Raw genomic sequence first — 24,888 nt, 5'->3', positions numbered from 1 at the left:
AGTGGATGCTGCTGTATATGAAGCTTGTACGTCCCGGACAAGCTAAATCCAATCTGTAAGGGGTATAGAAATAGACAGGGCAACCCAAGATTCAAAGCGATTTATTAACAACAAATCATACGCACAATAAAAACATACTTACTAGAAGTATGTATCACACAAGCACATACAAAATCCTTCTCATAGAGGCAAGCGATCGTAACAGTCTTTTGATCGGGAATCACAGGTAGTGTTGTCGGAAAAAAACTGTCTTTGTATGTTCAAATTAGCCCGCTTTCTGTTTAGATCTGACTACAGCTCCTGGAAATGGCAAAAAAGGTACCCTACGCGTTTCTTCCGGTTTCGTCCAGACTTTGCCAAGGGATAATGTTAAATACTGGGAGGTGACTTTTAAAGCCTGTTCGCTCTTTTGATTAGTTTAAATAAACCAACCTACACAACGCATCTACTTATAAACAACTATTGCAATATGAATACATACAATATTTTAAAAACAAACCACATGATATTCATTCTATAAGTCAAATAGTATATCCAATTCATTCCTAAGTTAAAACATTTTTTTTTAATTAAGATCAAGCTTAAAAGTTGATATGCCCCACAGTTTATGAGCGACTAGTATAATAAAAATTCAAACTTTTAAAAAATACATGACAATAGAAAATTACATGACAATAATTATTTTTAAATAGGCTGCATAATTCATGCCTTAATTAAACCAATTATCAAATACTGATTAAGTTGAAACCACTATCCTAACAGTTGATATATCTCACATTTATAGAAACATTTATGATTGTGCAAATACATTAAACAAAAAGTGATTATATCATATTAAAAGCAATTTGTATATATGTAAACAATCAAAAAACTAATAAAAAACTATTATATAAATAAAAGGGAAATTATGGCAAATTAAATGTAATTTGAAAATTATGGCAAATTAAATGTTATTTGAAAATTATTGTTATAAAAAAGCTTGTACATCTAAATCTATGTTGAGACCCCTAGGATGTAAACTTTTAGTTTTTTGTATCCATAGAGTCCATAGAGTCTCACGTCTCAATTTTAAAAGTCTATTTTCTATATTAGGATGAATCCAATCAATCACCTGTATTGAAAGGCCCCTCTCACATTTTCCATGTACTAGTTTGAAATGGTTAGACACACTATGACTATGAAGACCTCTTTTTATGTTGTAAAGATGTTCACTAAATCTTTTTCTTATTTTTCGTTTTGTGCGCCCTATGTTAATTGAATTACATCCACACTTCAATAGGTATACAACAAAGGTAGATTCACACGTGCATCTACAATTGATTTAAAATTGTTCAGTATTATTAAAATTGTAAAAATTATTTCCTTTTAGGATATATTTGCACATACTACATTTCGTTTTCCTACATTTATAAATACCATTAGGTATTGTTAACCAATTACTGAGGGGGGTATTATTATGTATACTCTTATCCTTGGTTGTAGTGACTGGTCTCAATTTACTTGGTGCTAGATGGTTTTTCAAATTCCTATTTCTTTTATATGTGATTACTGGTTTCTCTCCAACAACTTTTCTGAGTATTGGGTCAGCTTTATTGATGCCCCAGGGTTTATAAATATTACCTTTCAATACAATAAAAAGAAAAAGGGAAAACAATTATCAACTGGGGTATATAGTATTCTAATATATATGCTTCCCAGTTTATATTAACTGTATGAGATATAGGCACTGTATAAATTTGTTCTCGTCATAGATTTGTTTTTATCCCTTTATATATGATTTTTTGAATAGGTTCTTGCATAGTTTTATTTATTTAAGAAAGAATGTGTTCTCGCTAAGGGATTTGATAGGGTTTCATATTTCTCTATTGTTATTTGTTGCCATATTTCTTTCTTAAGAAGTTTAATGGTTGGGGGGGGGGGGGGATGTTCTATCCATAATTTTGTAATTATCTTTCTTGCTATTAAGATGACCATTATTATAAATGGCTTTTTTTGTTTGTTGATTGGTTTGGAAATTTCTAATATTAATATATCCGGTTTATTCAAGTGATAGTTGATTTTAATTATGCTGGATATCCAGAACGAAGTTTAGACCCAGAACTGGTGAATTTTTGGGCACTCCCAAAAATAATGGGAGAGCTTTGGTGCTATGAAGGAGCATTTTGGGCATATGGGTGAGAATTGTTTTCCCATTTACTCCTATTTGTTGCGGTTAAATAGTCATTATGGACTAATCTAGTCTGAGATTCTCTCAGCTCACTAGCCATTGTCGTTTGTCTAGCTATTCTTATACTTAAAATATGGTGCCATTTAATTATTATTTATTTTACAAAGATATGACGAATCCACGGATTTCATCCTTACTTGTGGGAATTTAACCTCCTGCTAACAGGAAGTGGCAAAGAGCACTACAGCAGAGCTGTATATATAGCCCCTCACTTCCCCTCCACCCTCAGTCATTCTCTTTGCCTGTGTTATACTAGGAAGAGGTGAAGTGAGGTGTTAGTTTTAGTTTCTTCAATCAAGAAGTTTTTTATTTTAAATGGTACCGGTGTGTACTATTTTCCTCAGGGGGTTATGGAAGATTTCTGCCCTGAGGTTGATGATCTTAGCAGCTGTAACTAAGATCCACGCTGGTCCCTTCAAGACTTCTGAAGGTAACACATGAGACATCTTCAGTGTGGAGACCGGTTTCATGCTACAAGCAGCATTAAGGTATGTGCAGTCTTTTATTTCTGAAGAGACTTGATATATCAGAACTGGCTAGCATTTATTTCCCTATATGGGAATGGGGTAAGCAGTAGACCTGTTACACAGAAGGGTGTTACTGGAGTCCCTTGTTTTTATTTTATATTTCTGACATAAGGGCATGATATGACACTCTGGGAGAGGCATAAGGGCTTTAAATCGATAAGCAGTTAAACGATTGAGCTATTTTTTATTATATATCCAGCATGACTTGATGGGATGTGTTTGGGGTGTGTGTTTGTTCCACTTAGCTGTATGTAAAACCGCTTCCCATGCGGTTGTGTTTGGGCCTACTCCAACTTCTGCCATAAGTAAGCAGTAACTCTGGTTGCTCCTGGACAGTAGTCTCTGGCTTGGAGTGTTGGCTATTCATTCCAAGTACCCTGGGGGCAGGTAGGCGCCACAGCAGTGCTATGACGAGGTGCAGAGGGTATTTTTGTGTAAACTGATATATTTTTCATTTTAGAGCCTTATTTTTTTCACCTTTCTCATAGGGTGCAATAATTTTTGGATATACCAATTAGTTTTAGTGAATTTTGGTAGCAAATTAACGTTATTTAAGCAGTTTTGGAAAAATTGTTCACTTTTTCTTTCTCAAAGGTGCAGTACACGTTTTTCTAAGTTTTATTTAAAGCAATAAAGTGTTTAAACAACTTTTGTGGCTATTATTAAATAGTCTGTTCAACATGTCTGACATTGAGGATTCTCATTGTTCTATGTGTTTAGAAGCTATTGTGGAACCCTCTCTTATATTGTGTACTTTTTGCCTTACATTGTAAAGACCATATTTTAGGTCAAGATAGTGTGCCTAAGGATGATTCTCAATCTGAAGAGAATCAGGTTATGCCTTCCAATTCTCCCCAAGTGTCACAACCTTTAATGCCCACACAAGCGACGCCAAGTACCTTTAGTGCGTCCAATTCCTTTACTCTGCAGGAGATGGCTGCAGTTATGTCAACTACCCTTACAGAGGTATTATCTAAATTACCAGTGTTGCAGGGTAAACGCAGTAGGTCAGGTATTAATGTAAATACTGAATCCTCTGATACTTTATTAGCTATTTCCGATGTACCGTCACAGTGTTCTGAGTGGGGGGTAGGGAATTGCTGTCTGAGGGAGAAATTTCAGACTCAGGGAATGTGTTACCTCAGACAGATTCGGACGTTATGTCCTTTAAATTTAAGCTTGAACACCTCCGTCTGTTGCTTCGGGATGTCTTAACGACTCTGGATGATTGTGATCCTGTTATGATACCACCAGAAAAATATCTAGAAGTGCCTACTTATACTGATGTTTTTCCAGTTCCTAAAAGAATTTCAGAAATTGTAAAGAAGGAATGGGATAGACCAGGCATACCATTTTCTCCCGCTCCTACTTTTAAGAAAATGTTTTCCATATTGGACACCATTCGGGACTTGTGGCAAACGGTCCCTAAGGTGGAGGGAGCTATATCTACTCTGGCTAAGCGTACAACTATACCCATTGAGTACAGTTGTGATTTCAAAGACCCTATGCATAAAAAATTAGAGGGTCTCCTAAAGAAATTGTTTATTAATCAGGGTTTTCTTTTACAACCTACTGCTTGCATTGTTCCAGTAACTACTGCAGCAGCTTTTTGTTTTGAAGTTCTGGAAGAGTCTCTGAAGGTTGAAACTCCGTTAGATGACATTTTGGATAGAATTAGGGCTCTCAAGTTAGCTAATTCTTTTATTACTGATGCCGCTTTTCAAATTACTAAATTAGCGGCGAAAAATGCCGGATTTGCTATTTTAGCGTGTAGAGCATTGTGGCTCAAATCTTGGTCTGCTGATGTGTCATCCAAAACTAAGCTTTTAGCTATTCCCTTTAAAGGTAAGACCTTTTCGGGCCAGAATTGAAGGAAATCATTTCTGACATTACAGGAGGTAAAGGCCATGCCCTACCTCAGGATAAGTCTATTTAGATGAGGGGTAAACAGAATAATTTTCGTTCCTTTTGGAATTTTAAGGGAGGAGCTTCTACTTCCTCTTCCTCCACAAAGCAGGAAGGGAATTTTACCCAATCTAAGTCAGTCTGGAGACCCAACCAAAATTGGAATAAAGGTAAACAATCTAAGAAGCCCGCTGCTGCTACAAAGACAACATGAAGGGGTGGCCCCCGATCCGGGACCAGATCTAGTAGGGGGCAGACTCTCTTTCTTTGTCCAGGCTTGGGCAAGAGATGTTCAGAACCCCTGGGCACTAGAAATAGTGACCAACGGTTATCAGTTGGATTTCAAGGATTTTCTCCCAAGAGGGAGGTTTCATCTTTCAAGATTATCTGCAGACCAGATAAAAAGAGAGGCGTTCTTACGCTGTGTAAAATACCTTGTTACCATGGGAGTAATTTGTCCAGTTCCAAAATCGAAACAAGGACAGGGGTTTTACTCAAATCTATTTGTGGTTCCCAAAAAAGAGGGCACTTTCAGACCCATCTTAGACCACAAGTGTCTAAACAAATTTCTCAGAGTCACATTGTTCAAGATGGAGACTATACAAACAATTTTACTAATGATCCAGGAGGGTCAATATATGACTACAGTGGACTTGAAGGATGCTTACCTTCATATTCCTATCCACAATGATCATCATCAGTTTCTAAGGTTTGCCTTCCTGGACAAACATTATCAGCTCGTGGCTCTTCCCTTCGGGTTGGCCACAGCGCCCAGAATCTTCACAAAGGTTCTAGGGTCTCTTTTGGTGGTTCTCAGACCGCGAGGCATAGCAGTGGTGCCTTATCTGGACGATATCCTGATTCAGGCATCAACATATCAACTTACAATATCTCACACGGACATAGTGTTGTCTTTCCTGAGAACTCACGGTTGGAAGGTGAACATAGAGAAGAGTTCACTTGTTCCACAGACAAGGGTTCCTTTCTTGGGAACTCTGATAGACTTGGTAGCCATGAAAATATTTCTGACAGAGGTCAGAAAATCAAAGATTCTAAGTACTTGCCGAGCACTTCAGTCCATTCCTCGGCCATCAGTGGTTCAGTGTATGAAGGTTATTGGATTAATGGTAGCGGCAATGGACATCATTCTGTTTACTCGCTTTCATCTCAGACTGCTGCAGCTGTGCATGCTCGGACAGTGGAATTGGGATTATGTGGATTTATCTCCTCAGTTAATCTGGATCAAGAGACCAGAGACTCTCTTCTTTGGTGGTTGTCGCCGGATCATCTGTCCCAAGGGACTTGTTTCCGCAGACCCTCGTGGGTGATAGTGACAATGGATGCCAGCCTTCTGGGTTGGGGTGCAGTCTGGAACTCCCTGAAGGCTCATAGGTGTTTGGACTCAGTAGGAGTCTCTACTTCCAATCAATATTCTGGAACTGAGAGCAATATTCAATGCACTTCAGGCGTGGCCTCAGTTGGCTTCGGCCAAATTCATAAGATTCCAGTCGGACAACACCACGACTGTGGCTTATATAAATCATCAAGGGGGAACAAGGAGCTCCTTAGCGATGAGAGAAGATAATCCATTGGGCGGAGGCCCACTATTGTCATCTGTCAGCGATCTACATCCCAGGAGTAGAGAACTGAGAAGTGGATTTTCTAAGTCAATAGACTTTTTATCCATGAGAGTGGGAACTTCACCCGGAGGTATTTGCCTCATTGATTCTCCGATGGGGCAGTCCGGAATTGGATCTGATGGCATCTCGACAGAATGCCACGCTTCCAAGATACGGATCCAGGTCAAGGGATCCTCAGGCCGAACTGATAGATGCCTTGGCAGTGCCTTGGTTGTTCAGCCTAGCTTATGTGTTTCCACCGTTTACTCTCCTACCACACGTGATTGCTCGAATCAAACAGGAGAGAGCTTCAGTGACCCTGATAGCGCCTGTGTGGCCACGCAGGACTTGGTATGCGGATCTAGTGGACATGTCCTCTCTGCCACCATGGAAACTTCCTCTGAGACAGGACCTTCTCATTCAAGGTCCTTTCCAACATCCAAATCTAATTTCTCTGCAGCTGACTGCAGGGAGATTGAACGCTTGATTTTATCGAACTAGGATTTTCTGATTTGGTCATCAATACTTTGATTTAGGCTAGAAAGCCTGTCACTAGAAAAATCATAAGATATGGAGTAAATATCTTTATTAGGTGTGAATCCAAGGGTTACTCATGGAGTAAAGTTAGGATTCCTAGGATTCTGTCTTTTCTCCAAGAAGGATTGGGGAAAGGGTTATCAGCAAGTTCCTTAAAGGGACAAATTTCTGCTTTGTCAATTCTGTTTCACAAACGTTTGGCCGATGTGCCAGATGTTCAGTCTTTTTGTCAGTCTCTATGTAGAATGAAGCCTGTATTTAGACCCATTACTCCTCCCTGGAGTTTGAATTTAGTTCTTCTAGTTCTTCAAGGGGTTCCGTTTGAATCCATGCATTCCATGGATATCAAATTGTTATCTTGGAAAGTTCTGTTTTTAGTTGCTATTTCTTCTGCTCGAAGAGTTTCTGAGCTTTCAGCGCTACAGTGTGATTCTCCTTATCTCATTTTTCATTCTGATAAGGTGGTGTTACGTACCAAACCTGGATTCCTTTTTAAGGTTGTTTCAAATAAGAATATTAATCAGGAAATTGTAGTTCCTTCCTTATGTCCTAACCCTTCTTCAAAGAAGGAGCGTATGTTGCATAATTTGGATGTGGTCCGTGCCTTAAAGTTTTACTTACAGGCAACTAAGGATTTCTGTCAATCATCTTCATTATTCATTGTTTATTCTGGAAAGAGTAGGGGTCAGAAAGCTATGGCTACCTCTCTTTTTGGCTAAGAAGTATCATCCGCCTGGCATATGAAACTGCTGGACAGCAGCCTCCTGAAAGAATTACGGCTCATTCTACTAGGGCTGTGGCTTCCACATGGGCCTTTAAAACCGATGCATCTGTTGAACAGATTTGTAACGCTGCGACTTGGTCGTCCCTTCACACTTTTTCCAAATTTTACAAATTTAATACTTTTGCTTCTTCTGAGGCTATTTTTGGGAGAAAGGTTCTTCAAGCAGAGGTGCCTTCTGTTTAGGTTCCTGTCTTGTCCCTCCCTTTTATCCGTGTCCTATTGCTTTGGTATTGGTATCCCACAAATAAGGATGAAATCCATGGCCTCATCATATCTTTGTAAAAGAAAAGTAAATTTATGCTTACCTGATAAATTAATTTCTTTTACGATATGACAAGTCCATGGCCCACCCTGTTATTTTAAGACAGATTTATTTTATTTTTTGTAAACTTCAGTCACCTCTGCACCTTTTAAGTCTTTCCTTTTCTCTTCCTATACCTTCGGCCGAATGACTGAGGGTAGAGGAGAAGGGAGGGGCTATATATACAGCTCTGCTGTGGTGCTCTTTGCCACTTCCTGTTAGCAGGAGGTTAATATCCCACAAGTAAGGATGAAATCCGTGGACTCGTCATATCGTAAAAGAAATTAATTTATCAGGTAAGCATAAATTTACTTTTTTTGAGGTTTAACTCGGTTGATTTATGAATCATTTTATTATAAATATTGGTGATCTTATATTTACCTTTTTCTGAGTTTTCACACAGTTCTACAATTGCATTGTTTCTATTGATAGCTGATGAATCTCTAACCACTTTTTTGATGCAGGATTCAATCTGAAGATAGTGGAAATATTTTTTTATTTTTACATCATATTTGTTATATATCTCTTGAGGCGAGTATATATGGTTATTATGATCTTTACAAAGATCTCCTATATTGTTTATTCCCTGTCTGGGCCAATTGTTAAAGGGCTAATTGTTGCCCATTGGTAACTTGGGGTGCCCCCTTATTGGGATATATTGTGAAAATTTATAGTTGGTATCAAGAAGTTTGTTTATACCCTTCCCCGTTAAGAGACAGTCACAGAATACAATATGACTTTTTATACTTTTTGGGATCTCTACCATATCAGCATGAGGTAAATATGATAATGCTATAGGGTGGATAATTTTTTTCTCTAATTTCATATTAGTGTATTTTTCCACACCTGTTAGCCATTCAAGATTGTATCTTGTTAATGCTGCCCAATTATAATATTTTATGTTTGGGAGACTTCATCCCATTTTATTTACTGGTATTTGTAATTTGGAAATACTAATCCTTGATTTATTCTGTTTCCAAACAAAGTTCCTAATTGCTTTATTGAGTAAATTAAGGTCTTTATTGGGAATTCTTAAGGGTAACATATGTATAGGGTATAGAAGACTAGGTAGAATAGACATCTTAACTATATGGACTCTACCAAGCAGATTGAGATTTAAGTTCTGTCATATTTTAAGATCCTTCTCAATCCGCTAGATTTAGAGTTTTGCGGCCGAAGGGGTGTGTTAGCTACGCGTCTTTTTTTTCTAGCGCTGCTTCTTAACAACGCTGGTATTTAGAGTTCTCTGAAGGGCTGCGTTAGGCTCCAAAAAGGGAGCGTAAAGGCATATTTACCGCCACTACAACTCTCAATACCAGCGTTGCTTATGGTAGTGGCTAGCTGGAAAAACGTGCTCGTGCACGATTCCCCATAGGAAACAATGGGGCAGTTTGGGCTGAAAAAACCTAAAACCTGCAAAAAAGCAGTGTTAAGCTCCTAACACAGCCCCATTGTTTCCTATGGGGAAACAGTTTCTAAGTCTGCACCTAACACCCTAACATGAACCCCGAGTCTAAACACCCCTAACCTTACACTTATTAACCCCTAATCTGCTGCCCCTGCTATCGTTGACACCTACATTATAATATTAACCCCTAATCTGCCGCTCCGTACACCGCCGCAACCTACATTATACCTATATACCCCTAATCTGCTGCCCCTAACATCGCCGACACCTATATTATATTTATTAACCCCTAATCTGCCCCCCCCAATGTTGCCGCTACCTTACCTACACTTATTAACCCCTAATCTGCTGACCGGACCTCGTCGCTACTCTAATAAAGTTATTAACCCCTAAACCGCCGCACTCCTGCCTCGCAAACCCTATAATAAATAGTTTAACCCCTAATCTGCCCTCCCTAACATCACCGCCACCTAACTTCAAGTATTAACCCCTAATCTGCCGACCGGACCTTGCCGCAACTCTAATAAATGTAGTAACCCCTAAAGCTAAGTCTAACCCTAACCCTAACACCCCCCTAAATTAAATATAATTTTAATCTAACGAAATAAATTAAATCTTATTAACTAAAGTCTTCCTATTTAAAACTAAATACTTACCTGTAAAATAAACCCTAATATAGCTACAATATAACGAATAATTATATTGTAGCTATTTTAGGATTTATATTTATTTTACAGGCAACTTTGTATTTATTTTAACTAGGTACAATAGCTATTAAATAGTTATTTACTATTTAATAGCTACCTAGTTAAAATAATTACAAAATTACCTGTAAAATAAATCCTAACCTAAGTTACAATTAAACCCAACACTACACTATATTTAAATAAATTAAATAAATTACCTACAATTACCTACAAATAAATAAACTAAACTAAATTACAAAAACAAACAAACACTAAATTACAAAAAATAAAAAAAGATTACAAGAATTTTAAGCTAATTACACCTACTCTAAGCCCCCTAATAAAATAACAAAGCCCCTCAAAATAAAAAAAATTCCCTACCCTAATCTAAATTACAAAGGTTAACAGCTCTATTACCAGCCCTTAAAAGGGCTTTTTGTGGGGCATGCCCCAAAATAATCAGCTCTTTTGCCTGTAAAAAAAAAACACAATACCACCCCCCAACATTACAACCCACCCCCCACATTCCCCTACTCTAACCCACACCACCCTTAAAAAAACCTAACACTACCCCCCTGAAGATCTCCCTACCTTGAGTCGTCTTCACCCAACCGGGCCGAAGTCTTCATCCAATGGGGCAGAAGAGAACATCCAGACCAGCAGAAGTCTTCATCCTATCTGGGCAGAAGAGGACATCCAGACCGGCAGACATCTTCATCCAAGCGGAATTTTCTATCTTCATCCATCCGACGAGGAGCGGCTCCATCTTCAAGACCTCCAGCGCAGAACATCCTTCTTCCCCGACAACTAGATGACGAATGACGATTCCTTTAAATGACGTCATCCAAGATGGAGTCCCTCGAATTCCGATTGGCTGATAGGATTCTATCAGTCAATCAGAATTAAGGTAGGAAAAATCTGATTGGCTGATTGAATCAGCCAATCAGATTCAAGTTCATTCCGATTGGCTGATCCAATCAGCCAATCAGATTGAGCTTGCATTCTATTGGCTGTTTCGATCAGCCAATAGAATGCAAGCTCAATCTGATTCAATCAGCCAATCAGATTTTTCCTACCTTAATTCCGATTGGCTGATAGAATCCTATCAGCCAATCGGAATTTGAGGGACGCCATCTTGGATGACGTAATTTAAAGGAACCTTCATTCGTCGTCTAGTCATCTGGGAAGAAGGATGTTCCACGCCGTAGGTCTTGAAGATGCAGCCGCTCCTCGTCGGATGGATGAAGATAGAAGATGCCGCTTGGATGAAGATGTCTGCTGGTCCAGATGTCTTCTTCTGCCCAGATAGGATGAAGACTTCTGCCGGTCTGGATGTCCTCTTCTGCCCCATTGGATGAAGACTTCGGCCCGGTTGGGTGAAGACAACTCAAGGTAGGGAGATCTTCAGGGGGATAGTGTTAGGTTTATTTAAGGGCAGTTTGGGTTAGAGTAGGGGTATGTGGGTGGTGGGTTGTAATGTTGGGGGGTGGTATTGTGTTTTTTTTATAGGCAAAGAGCTGATTACTTTGGGGCATGCCCCGCAAAAAGCCCTTTTAAGGGCTGGTAATAGAGCTGTTAACTTTTGTAATTTCGATTAGGGTAGGGGATTTTTTTTATTTTGGGGGGCTTTGTTATTTTATTAGGGGGCTTAGAGTAGGTGTAATTAGCTTAAAATTCTTGTAATCTTTTTTTATTTTTTGTAATTTAGTGGGTTTTTTTGGAATTGAGTTTAGTTTATTTAATTGTAGGTAATTGTAGGTAATTTATTTAATTTATTTAATGATAGTGTAGTGTTAGGTTTAATTGTAACTTAGGTTAGGATTTATTTTACAGGTAATTTTGTAATTATTTTAACTAGGTAGCTATTAAATAGTAAATTACTATTTAATAGCTATTGTACCTAGTTAAAATAAATACAAAGTTGCCTGTAAAATAAATATAAATCCTAAAATAGCTACAATATAATTATTCGTTATATTGTAGCTATATTAGGGTTTATTTTACAGGTAAGTATTTAGTTTTAAATAGGAATACTTTAGTTAATAAGATTTAATTTATTTCGTTAGATTAAAATTATATTTAATTTAGGGGGGTGTTAGGGTTAGGGTTAGACTTAGCTTTAGGGGTTACTACATTTATTAGAGTAGCGGCGAGGTCCGGTAGGCAGATTAGGGGTTAATACTTGAAGTTAGGTGGCGGCGATGTTAGGGAGGCAGATTAGGGGTTAATACTATTTATTATAGGGTTTGCGAGGCGGGAGTGCGGAGGTTTAGGGGTTAATAACTTTATTAGAGTAGCGGCGAGGTCCGGTCAGCAGATTAGGGGTTAATAAGTGTAGGTAAGGTAGCGGTGACGTTGGGGGGGCAGATTAGGGGTTAATAAATATAATATAGATGTCGGCAATGTTAACATCGCTGGCTTACAAAGCTGGTTTAAATACTTACGGCTAGATTTAGAGTTCTGCGGCCAAAGGGGTGCGTTAGCTATGCATGCTTTTTTTCCCCCGCACCTTTTAAATACAGCTGGTATTTAGAGTTCACAGAAGGGCTGCGTTAGGCTCCAAAAAGGGAGCGTACAGGCATATTTACCGCCACTGCAACTCTCAATACAAGCGGTGCTTACGGACGCGGCCAGCTTCAAAAACGTGCTCGTGCACGATTCCCCCATAGGAAACAATGGGGCCGTTTGAGCTGAAAAAAAACCTTACACCTGCAAAAAAGCAGCAATCATCTCCTAACGCAGCCCCATTGTTTCCTATGGGGAAACACTTCCTACGTCTGCACCTAACACCCTAACATGAACCCGAGTGTAAACACCCCTAACCTTACACTTATTAACCCCTAATCTGCGGCCCCCGCTATTTCTGACCCCTGCTGCAACCTACGTTATCCCTATGAACCCCTAATCTGCTTCCCCTAACTCCCACGACCACTATATTATATTTATTACCCCCTAATCTGCCCCCCCCCAACGTCGCCGCTACCTACCTACAATTATTAACCCCTAATCTGCCGACCGGACCTTACCGCTACTCTAATAAATGTATTAACCCCTAAAGCTAAGTCTAACACTAACACTAACACCCCCTAAATTAAATATAAGTTTTACCTAACGAAATAAAATAAATCTTATTAAATAAATTAATCCTATTTAAAGCTAAATACTTACCTGTAAAATAAACCCTAATATAGCTACAATATAAATAATAATTATATTGTAGATATTTTAGGATTAATATTTATTTTACAAGCAACTTTGTATTTATTTTAACCAGGTACAATAGCTATTAAATAGTTAATAACTATTTAGTTAAACAGTCGATTGTCCCAACTTTTTTGGAATGTGTTGCAGTCATCAGATTTGAAATGAGAGTATATTTTCAAAAATACATTAAATTCACAAAGTAAAACATCAAATAATGTGTTAATAATGTATATTCATGTAGATATATAGGTGTAGATATATATTTTACAAAAAAATATCATATATTTATATATATATATACAAATACATATTTAAAAATAAAAAGAACATTGGAATGTAAAATATTTTTAACTACCTTTGGCATTAGCGCTGTAGGTTTTATACGATGTCAGCAATAAGTGTTAGATTTTTTTATGAAGAGCGTGCTCCATTGAAGTCTATGGAGAGAATAAGTTAGTGCGGTCATGATATCAGAAGTTCTGAAGTTAGCGTGCATCAAATTTTGCTTGTGCTCTTTTTATTTTCAACTTGTAAAATATATTTATTAATATTAGTATTAAAAAAAAAAAAAAACTTTTAGCATCTTGCTCATTGGCAACTTCAGCACAAATAATCTGATATATTTCACATAAAGGTGTTTTGTATGATGTGCTCTGTCCTGTTTAATAGGATTAGGCTGTTTGTCTCATTAGGTGTTTCCTGAGATACACATGTTTATACTTCTTTGGACAATAATCACATCAAATTTATTTGAAACTCTTGCTTCTTGTACGACAGAGTACAGTATGTTCCATGTATCAAGAGAAATGTTTCTTCTGGTGTGACGAAAGCAATGCTCCATACAAATTATACATTTTATACTGTTTTTTTAAAACAAATTAATCAGTTGCTTTTCCCTAGGTCCAATTTAACAATTTATAATACATTTCCTGCTTTAAAGTTGACAAAACAGAACATCTAGTTTGCAAAACTGAAGTATGACATTTTTTACAGGTACAAGCTGTGATATATTCACTTTCTATTAACGTTTATCATAATTGTTTTAAGTAGAAGATGCGTCACTCACATAGGAGGAGACGACGGTATAAATATTTGGCATCTTCATGTTGAAGAGAGTCTTAAATAAAATTCCTTTTATTTCAGTGTTAAACACATCATATGAATGGTCTGTACTGCTCACCAATGCCATATATGGTTTTATGAGTACGGAAGTGTTCTAAAGGGACGTGATTCAGAAAGAGCATGCAGTTTATAAAATAACTACTTCTATTATTAAATAAATGTTGTTGTAAATGCTGCTGCCAAAGAGAATGTAGATTTTATAATAGTAACGTAATAAAAAAGCACATTGGAAAGTTGTTTCAAATTAAATGGTCTATCTGAATAATACTTAATTTTGACACCCCTTTAACAGTTCATGCAAGATTCCTCATTTTGTTTAAACAGCTATAACTACGGCTATGGCTACAATGCCTCAACTGTGAATGCTGATGAAACTTTTTTGCCTGTTACTTTCTTGTTCTCTTTTTCATGGAAGGAACTTGTGTGTGTAAATAGCCCACCACTTGTCATTCTTTGTGCAGCCCTTTTTTTTCTATCCTAATTTTATCCTAAATTTTTTTTATCCTAATTTTAAGGCTCCTGTTTTTTTTATGAATCAATACCAGTGCTGGTCACTTTAGGAAATAGCAAGTTCCCTTGTTGGACTTGTCATTACACAATTGGGTGCACTTTTGCTTTGCGTATTTCCACTGCAGAAATCTTGCAAGGTTGTAAAAATGATGTTATTCCTACGTTACTGTAGTCTGTTCTCACAGTTTTTGTTTGTGATTTTTAAAAATAATTTTAATTATAATTGTTTTAAATAAATACAATTTGCTGTTATTGCTGTTATCTTGCACAATAAAACCTATTCTGTACAGTGAGAATGTAAAGTTTTGGTAAGTTTATGGCAGCTCTGTTCTTTGAACAATGCAAAACTTTTAACTTTGTGCTTTGTAGATGTATAATTTCTGAACTTTGAAAATCCTGTTATTGAAGTGGGTATAAATTGTGCCCACTCATTAAAATCCAATATTATTCCAAGAGACTTACAGATTAAAATGTTTTCTGAAGTGCGGAGACGACTGGAGCTACCCAGGGTGTCTCCACAGGGCAATTTTCCCTTTGTTTATGCCAAGTTCATTAATATTACAAATCTTTATTACCTTATTTAGTGGCACTTGCTTACAGCATCTTAATCTTTGTCCCTTAAGGGACATATATTCCATAAGTCGATCTGTCTACATATGTTGCAATACAATGGCAAAGAAAAATTACATCATATTGGTACATTGTCCTACTGTACAGGTGAAACTCGAAAAATTAGAATATCGTGCAAAAGTTAATTTATTTCACTAATGCAAGTTAAAAGGTGAAACTAATATATGAGATAGATGCATTACATACAAAGCAAGATAGTTCAAGCCGTGATTTGTCATAATTGTGATGATTATGGCTTACAGCTCATGAAAACCCCAAATCCACAATCTCAGAAAATTAGAATATTGTGAAAATAATATTGTGACAATATTCTAGGCTCAAAGTGTCCCACCCTAATCAGCTAATTAAGCCATAACACCTGCAAAGGGTTCCTGAGCCTTTAAATGGTCTCTCAGTCTGGTTCAGTAGGAATAACAATCATGGGAAGTACTGCTGAGCTGACAGTTGTGCAGAAAACCATCATTGACACCGTCCATAAGGAGGGAAAGCCTCAAAAGGTAATTGCAAAAGAAGTTGGATGTTCCCAAAGTGCTGTATCAAAGCACATTAATAGAAAGTTATGTGGAAGGGAAAAGTGTGGAATAAAAAGGTGCACAAGCAGCAGGGATGACCACAGCCTGGAGAGGATTGTCAAGAAAAGGCCATTCAAAAGTGTTGGGGACTTTCAAAAGAGCCACCACACACAGACGAATCCTGGACATGGGCTTCAAATGTTGTATTCCTCTTGCCAAGCCACTCCTGAACAACAAACAACATCAGAAGCGCCTTACCTGGGCTAAAGAAAAACAGACCTGCTCTGTTGTTCAGTGGTCCAAAGTCCTCTTTTCTGATGAGAGAAAATTTAGCATCTCATTTGGAAACCAAGGATCCAGAGTATGGAGGAAGAGTGGAGAGGCACACACTGCAAGACACTTGAAGTCCAGTGTGAAATTTCCACAATTTGTGTTGATTTGGGGAGCCATTTCATCTGCTGGTGTTGGTCCACTGTGCTTCATTAAGTCCAGGGTCAACACAGCCGTCTTCCATGAGATTTTGGAGCACTGCATGCTTCCTTCCACAGATGAGCTCTATGGGGATGCTGACTTCATTTTCCAGCAGGACTTGGCACCTGCCCACACTGCCAAAAGCACCAAAACCTGATTCAATGACCGTGGGATTACTGTGCTTGATTGGCCAGCAAACTCGCCTGACCTGAACCCCATAGAGAATCTATGGGGCATTGCCAAGAGAAAGATGAGAGACATGAGACCGAACAATGCAGAAGAGCTGAAGACCGCTATTGAAGCATCCTGGTCTTCCATAACACCTCAGCAGTGCCACAGGCTGATAGCTTCCATGCCCCGCCGCATTGAGGCAGTAATTGCTGCAAAAGGGGCCCAAACCAAGTACCGAGTACATACAGTATGTATGATTATACTTTTCAGAGGTCCTATATTGTTCTACAGGTATGTACAATCCTTGTTTTATTGATTGCATGTAATATTCTAATTTTCTGAGATTGTGGACTTTGGGTTTTCATGAGCTGTAAGCTATAATCATCACAATTATGACAAATCACGGCTTGAACTATCTTGCTTTGCATGTAATGAGTCTATCTCATATATTAGTTTCACCTTTTAAGTTGCATTAGTGAAATAAATGAACTTTTGCACAATATTCTAATTTTTTGAGTATCACCTGTATTTATTGCTGGACACTGTCTCCACATCCTCTATGATCTCCAAGTGCACGCACTTTCTGTTCCTTCTTACGTCTGGCACCCGAATGCTATTATTAAGTCTAACTTCACTCAACTTTATACAACAATTACAGGATCAAGTGGAGGATCTAGTTAACAGGGGGGGACATCAATATCAAACTAAGAGACATCCAATCTGGGCAACTATTCTCCTATCACCAGAGATTGTTCAACTTCATCACAGAGGAAAGAAGAATTTGAATCTCCCATGGACTGCTATAACCGTGCCTTAAGACCTGTCCCTAAAGACCAAGCCCCTCCTAGAGATGTCATCTTAAAATTCTCCAGTTTTAGGGACAAGGAAAACATTCTTTCAGCTTTTCTGAAAAAAAAAAGGTTACATTTAAGGATTCACCTCTTCAATTTTTTGTGGACCTTAGTCCAGCGAAACTGAACAAATGATGAGAGGTCAGATACCTCACTTTCGACCTCCGATCCCTGGGGATGCCATATGGATGGGGTTTCCACTTCTGTCTTAAAGTAAACAAAGAGCCATCTATAAATCTCCTGAGGATATTGAAACATTCTGCACCCAACTGGATATTCCACGTCCCTGTGATATACAAAGGACAGTTCCCACCCACAAGAACTGCATCCAGAACCACAATGTCCAAGCTGGACCAAAGTTACAAGGAAAAATCAAAGGCCCATCTGAAAAACCACAGGCTTCTAAAACAGTTATTGGCTCTACTTGTTCCTAATATCAGCCTCTTGAAGCTACTGTAAAGTATTGTGTATAATGATTGCTTTATTTCTTAATTTTGATATTACATGATACAGGCAACCTTAAGCTATCACAGTACTATCTGTACCTACTTGCCAGATACCTTTGTCACTCAAAGAGCAACTGTCTCAGAGAACTATATGTTCATGGTATTTCTACTCCACTTATTCTACTCCTTTGACTTCATATAGTTAGGTAATCAGTTGACTCTCAATTGCTATAGAGTACTTCATACCCCTTTACCCATAACAACTTGGTTTATACTTTCATACACTCTAAATTGGAGCTTAATGCTTTAAATTCAGATTAGATCCTATCCATTATTAGCAAATTATGGTTTTCTTTAATATAAAGTCATTTTATCACTTATTGGTTGTCCCACCACACTCTCCACGTAGAGTGTATACCCCCCTTGCACTCGTAGGCTTATGTATTATACTAATGTTGTTATATTTATGCCTGCTTATCTACTTTTTAAGAACATATGTCGGTCTCTACCTCCTTTTTCTTTGCCTCTGCCTACTCTACTCTTCTCCCCTTTCCTATCTAGGTGTCAGGATTCTGTAACATCTCCAGGTAAGCATTGCTTACATTGTGCCCCCTTGAACCAGACAATCCAAGACATTGGTGGGTACACATAATATCGCATCCCTTTGTGTCATTTTCTCATACATATCCCAAGATAAGTTCAACTCTTTAACCTCACTCCATTAGTTTATTATGTATAGGCAGACAATTAAAATAATACTCCAAAATGCCAAAGGGTTAAATTTGCCGTCTAAGAGATTGATGGCTCTCTGATGGTTCAAAAAATTGGATTGCAATATTGTCTTTGTACAGGAGACAAATTTCCCTAAATAGAATGCCCCACTATTCCACAATAGGGATTTCCATCCCCCCCCTTCACATTTGGGGAAAGGAAATGGAATAGGAAAATTATTTCACAAATTACTCCCATTCCAGCTTCTCCACAGAGTAGAGGATTCTGAAGGCAGAAGGCTGATAGACCAATTACTGAAATACAGTATGTATGCTCTCAATACAAATCAGCCTAAATTCTTCCATAAAATCAATCAAACTATACTAGGTATATAGAAAGGTTAATTTTTAGCAGCCAACTTTAAGGCTACATGAATCCCACTTAAAAAAAAACTCCTTATTTTAAATAAGATTACCCGATTCTTACAAGAATTCTTAAGCCTTAATCTTCCTTCCCAATCTACTCCCTGCAAGCATACAAAACGGTAATCAATAGAACTCATAAAACAAAAACCATACTTAGCAAACAATCACCTAGATTATAAATTTTGCGTTTGGGTTTTAATGTTGAAAAAATAGTAATTTCAGCGTTAAAACAGCACCGCAGGCATTACAAGTCTTGTTGGTATAGCTGTACCACAAGCCTTTTATCCTGTAATGCAAGGTCAGTCCCGCGCACGTAAAAATTACGTTTTTTTTCATGGAACTTCCATAGTGCAGCCATTACGAGTTTGGCGGTGAGGCTAAAAAGCTTGCGTTACACGCTATACCGACAAGATCCGTTTCGCAATCTGAGAGCTGTAGTTAGGATTTTTGTAACAAAACTGTTACATAAAACTCATAACTAAAGTGTTATAACGTACACTAACACCCATAGACTACCTATTAACCGCTAAACCGAGGCAATCCCGCATCGCAAATACTATATTAAAGTTATTAACTCCTATTCAGCCGCTCCCCTACATCGCCGCCACTAATAAAATGTATTAACCCCTATTCAGCCGCTCCCCTACATCGCCGCCACTAATAAAATGCATTAACCCCTATTCAGCCGCTCCCCTACATAGCCGCCATTATACTAAAGTTATTAACCCCTATTCCCCCGCACCCCAACATAGCCCACACTATAATAAAGATATTAACCCCTATTCCGCCACTTCCCCCCACTATAATAAACCTATTAACCCCTAAACCGCAAGCCCCCCCACAATGAAATATACTAAATTAAACTATTAACCCCTAAACCGAAAGCCCCCCCCCATCGCAATAAACTGATTTAAACTAGTAACCCCTAAACCTAATTCCCCCTAATTTTATATTAAAATTACAATTTCCCTATATTAAATTAAATTACAACTTACCTGTCAAATTAAAAAAACTAAGTTTAAACTAACAATAAAACTAATATAACTACTAAACTAAAATTAAACTAACTACCAATTAAACAAAGCTAAAATACACATTATAAAAATCCTAATGCTACTATAAAAAACTACAAAATATCTAATTACAAAAATAAAAAATACTAAATTACAAAAAATAACAAACACTAAATTATGAAAAATAACTAAATTATCCAAAATAAAAAAGAATTACACCTAATCTAATAGCCCCATCAAAATAAAAAAAAACCCTAGCCTACAATAAACTACCAATAGCCCTTAAAAGGGCCTTTTGTAGGTCATTTCCCTAAGTTAAACCGCTCTTTTACCTGTAAAAAAACACAAAGACCCCCCCAACAGTAAAACCCACCACCCAACCAACCCCCCAAAATAAAAAAAACCTAACTCTAACAAAAACCTAAGCTATCCATTGTCCTGAAAAGGGTCATTTAGCTCTTTTGCATTGCCCTGAAAAGGCATTTAGCTCTTTTAAGAAAAGCCCAAACCCTAAACTAAAAAAAAAACCCACCCCAAAAAAGTTAAAAAAATCATAACACTAACCCCTGAAGATCTGCTTACAGTTCCTGAAGTCTGGACATCCAGCCGACGAGAGGTGTTAGGGTTTTTTCTAACCCGCTCTCCCCATTGATGTCTATGGGGAAAGCGTGCACAAGCACATCAAAACATTGCTTGTATTTTGTGCGGTATGGAGCTCAATGCAACCAAATCACATGCACAAGCCGACTGTTTTAAAACTCATAATGGCAGCGCTATAGAGGGTGAAATAACGCAACTTTTGTTGCGTTCATTAAATTCCCTATAGCACACATAACTCGTAATCTACCTGAAGATAAATAAAAACTCTACATAAACATAATCCCCAAAATCGTAACCTCACTGAACTGCCAGAAGAGATATTAATCATTTACTATATCAGGCTCTGAGAAAATCTTATTACCTTAAAAACCTATATTTTGCGGACTCTAACAAGTCTGGTCCTCTACTGGTAAGAATGGTTAGGGCAAAACAAAAGAACTCAAGTATACATAAAATAAATCTAGCTTCCAGTGAAACCTTACACAATACCGCTAACATAGTTGATCAAATGATGGTGAAAGCTGTTGGTCCCATCAGAGTTTAGAAGCCGATTTTCAGTTTTACCAAAGCCAGGTAAAGACTTCATTTTAGTAGAGAATTACAGACCGATCTATTAACCAACATCAACATTTTTGCCAAAGTTATGGCAAAGAAGCTTAACTCTCCAAAAGAATTCTAGAATGGTACGGTAAAAAGAGACTAAAATTTTCACTGCTCTCAATTCCCACCTCCTGAGGACTCCAGCAATGGGTACTTTGTGCTGGGTCAATCCAGACACTAGACCACCACTGTCTAAGATTTCCCCTCTATATTCTCATATCTTTAACAACTGCGACTCAATACGAGACTCACAAACTGGTATATCTTCTATTAGGGGTTAATAAGTGTAGGTAGATAGTGGCGACATTGGGGATGGGAGATTAGGGGTTAATAACATTATGTAGATGTGGGCGATGTTGGGGGCAGCAGATTAGGGGTTAATAAGTATAATGTAGGTGTCGGCGATGTCTGGGGTGGCAGATTAGGGGTTAATAAGTGTAATGTAGGTGTCAGCGATGTTGGGGACGGCAGATTAGGGGTTAATAAGTGTAAGATTAGGGGTGTTTAGACTTGGGGTTCATGTTAGGGTGTTATGTATAAACATAAATTTAGTTTCCCCATAGGAATCAATGGGGCTGCATTACGAAACTTTACGCTCCTTTTTTGCAGGTGTTGGGCTTTTTTTCAGCTGGCTCTCCCCATTGGTGTCTATGGGGAAATCGTGCACAAGCACGTAAAACAGCTTACCGCAGCTTATCACAGAGCTGGTATTGGAGTGCGGTATGGAGCTCAATTTTGCTTTACGCTCACTTCTTGCCTGCTAACGCCGGGTTTTTGTAAACCTGTAATATCAGCGATGTAGGTAAGTGAGCGATGACAGTAACTTGCACGTTAGTACCGCACCACTCATAACGCAAAACTCGTAATCTAGCTGAATGTTAGTGGAGCTTTCTCATCATTGCTAAAATATGCCTAATTACTCCACTTGGTTAATAGTTCTTCGCATGGGAAGGATCTTCTCAGAGGCCCTACACATTAAGAGAGGTTGTGTCGCCTGGACACTCAATTTTCTGGCACATTATCTGTATTCAGCAGACTATTGGACAAACCCTCAATTACAATCTTACCCCCCTATAACGCCCTTTGCCATTCAGAGCTAGGGTTCTCCTTTACTACTAAAGAATGGAAGTATATATTTTACAACACACGCACATTCTCAGCCTACCCTAGAATTCTGGAGCTGAATCACAAAGTGTTAAAGAGGTGGTACCTTACTACAGTCTGCCTCAATTGTATCTACCCCAACTCAAATTGTGATTGCTGCAGAGGATGTGGTTTGAGGGGCACTATGTCTCATGTCTGGTGGCAGAAGCCACCAATAAGCAAGCACTATCCAGGGAGCTGAACCTAAAATAGGCCAGCTCCAAAGCTTTACATTCCTGCCTTTCAAATAAAGATAGCAAGATAACAAAGAAAAATTGATAATAGGAGTAAATTAGAAAGTTGCTTAAAATTGCATGCTCTATCTGAATCATTTAAAATAGGGCATACGTCAGCTATCTAAGTGTGAAATGAATGTTGTATTTCAGCTATTTACTGGCTATGTGATATTAAATACTACTTTCTGTCAATGGATGCGATACTGTTAGTGTTATTGGTTAATACAAATAAATAATTGTAGTTTGTGCCATGCAGTTTAACACAAATTGCTAACCTTTCATCTTGTACAAAGCTAACCATGTGCTTTGATGTATAAGCTCACACATATTTCCTTATCTTTCAGTAGAATGTCTTTGACTCACTGGAGCATGTGGAAATACTAAGATATTATGTGACCTGAATGATAACCTGTCAGCTTATTTACCGGGATATGAAACCCACATTTTTTATTTCATGGTTCAGATAGGGCATCCAATTTTAAAATAACTTTCCATTTTACTTTTGTTATCAAATGTGCTTCATTCTCTTGGTATCCTTTGTTGAAAGAACACATCGTGTGAGCCAATGACAAGAAACATATATGTGCAGCCGCCACTCGTTCCCAGTAGTACATTGCTGCTAATCTGATCCTACCTCAGTATTCTTTTCAACAAATGAACAAGTGACTTTCCTGTCCCTTTAATTGCACTTACTAAAATATGTTTTATTTTGCAACATTAAGCTGATTTTTTATTTTGTCACTTATAATTTAAACAGATTTGCTAAGCCCATTTAGCAAACTGTTAAGGACGTCCATTCTAATAGACTATCGGCTAGATTTGGAGTTTTGTCGGTAACGACCCGAAAAACTAACGCCGGCTTTTTTCTGGCCGCACCATAAAAATAACTCTGGTATTGAGAGTCCACAGAATGGCTGCGTTAGGCTCCAAAAAAGGAGCGTAGAGCATTTTTAACGCAGCTTCAACTCTCGATACCAGAGTTGCTTACGCAAGCGGCCAGCCTCAAAAACGTGCTCGTGCACGATTCCCCCATAGGAAACAATGGAGCTGTTTGAGCTGAAAAAAACCCAAACACCTGCAAAAAAGCCGCGTTCAGCTCCTAACGCAGCCCCATTGTTTGCTTCTGCGGTAACCCTTCCTACGTCTGCACTTAACACTCTAACATGTACCCCGAGTCTAAACACCCCTAACCTTACACTTATTAACCCCTAATCTGCCGCCCCCGCTATCGCTGACCCCTGCATATTATTATTAACCCCTAATCTGCCGCTCCGTAAACCGCCGCTACTTACATTATCCCTATGTACCCCTAATCTGCTTCCCTAACATCGCCGACCCCTATATTATATTTATTAACCCCTAATCTGCCCCCCACAACGTCGCCTCCACCTGCCTACACTTATTAACCCCTAATCTGCCGAGCGGACCTGAGTGCTACTATAATAAAGTTATTAACCCCTAATCCGCCTCACTAACCCTATAATAAATAGTATTAACCCCTAATCTGCCCTCCCTAACATCGCCGACACCTAACTTCCATTATTAACCCCTAATCTGCCGACTGGAGCTCACTGCTATTCTAATAAATGTATTAACCCCTAAAGCTAAGTCTAACCCTAACACTAACACCCCCCTAACTTAAATATAATTTACATCTAACGAAATTAATTAACTCTTATTAAATAAATTATTCCTATTTAAAGATAAATACTTACCTGTAAAATAAATCCTAATATAGCTACAATATAAATTATAATTATATTATAGCTATTTTAGGATTTATATTTATTTTACAGGTAACTTTGTATTTATTTTAACCAGGTACAATAGCTATTAAATAGTTAAGAACTATTTAATAGCTAAAATAGTTAAAATAATTACAAATTTACCTGTAAAATAAATCCTAACCTAAGTTACAATTAAACCTAACACTACACTATCAATAAATTAATTAAATAAACTACCTACAATTAACCTAACACTACACTATCAATAAATTAATTAAATACAATTCCTACAAATAAATACAATTAAATAAACTAGCTAAAGTACAAAAAATAAAAAAGAACTAAGTTACAAAAAATAAAAAAATATTTACAAACATAAGAAAAATATTACAACAATTTTAAACTAATTACACCTACTCTAAGCCCCCATATAAAATAACAAAGACCCCCAAAATAAAAAAATGCCCTACCCTATTCTAAATTACAAAAGTTCAAAGCTCTTTTACCTTACCAGCCCTGAAC

The sequence above is a fragment of the Bombina bombina genome, chromosome 2 (assembly GCF_027579735.1).
Source record: "Bombina bombina isolate aBomBom1 chromosome 2, aBomBom1.pri, whole genome shotgun sequence".
In the NCBI taxonomy this organism is placed as follows: domain Eukaryota; kingdom Metazoa; phylum Chordata; class Amphibia; order Anura; family Bombinatoridae; genus Bombina; species Bombina bombina.
The sequence above is the reverse complement of the archived record's forward strand: the minus strand, read 5'-3'. Positions refer to the sequence as shown.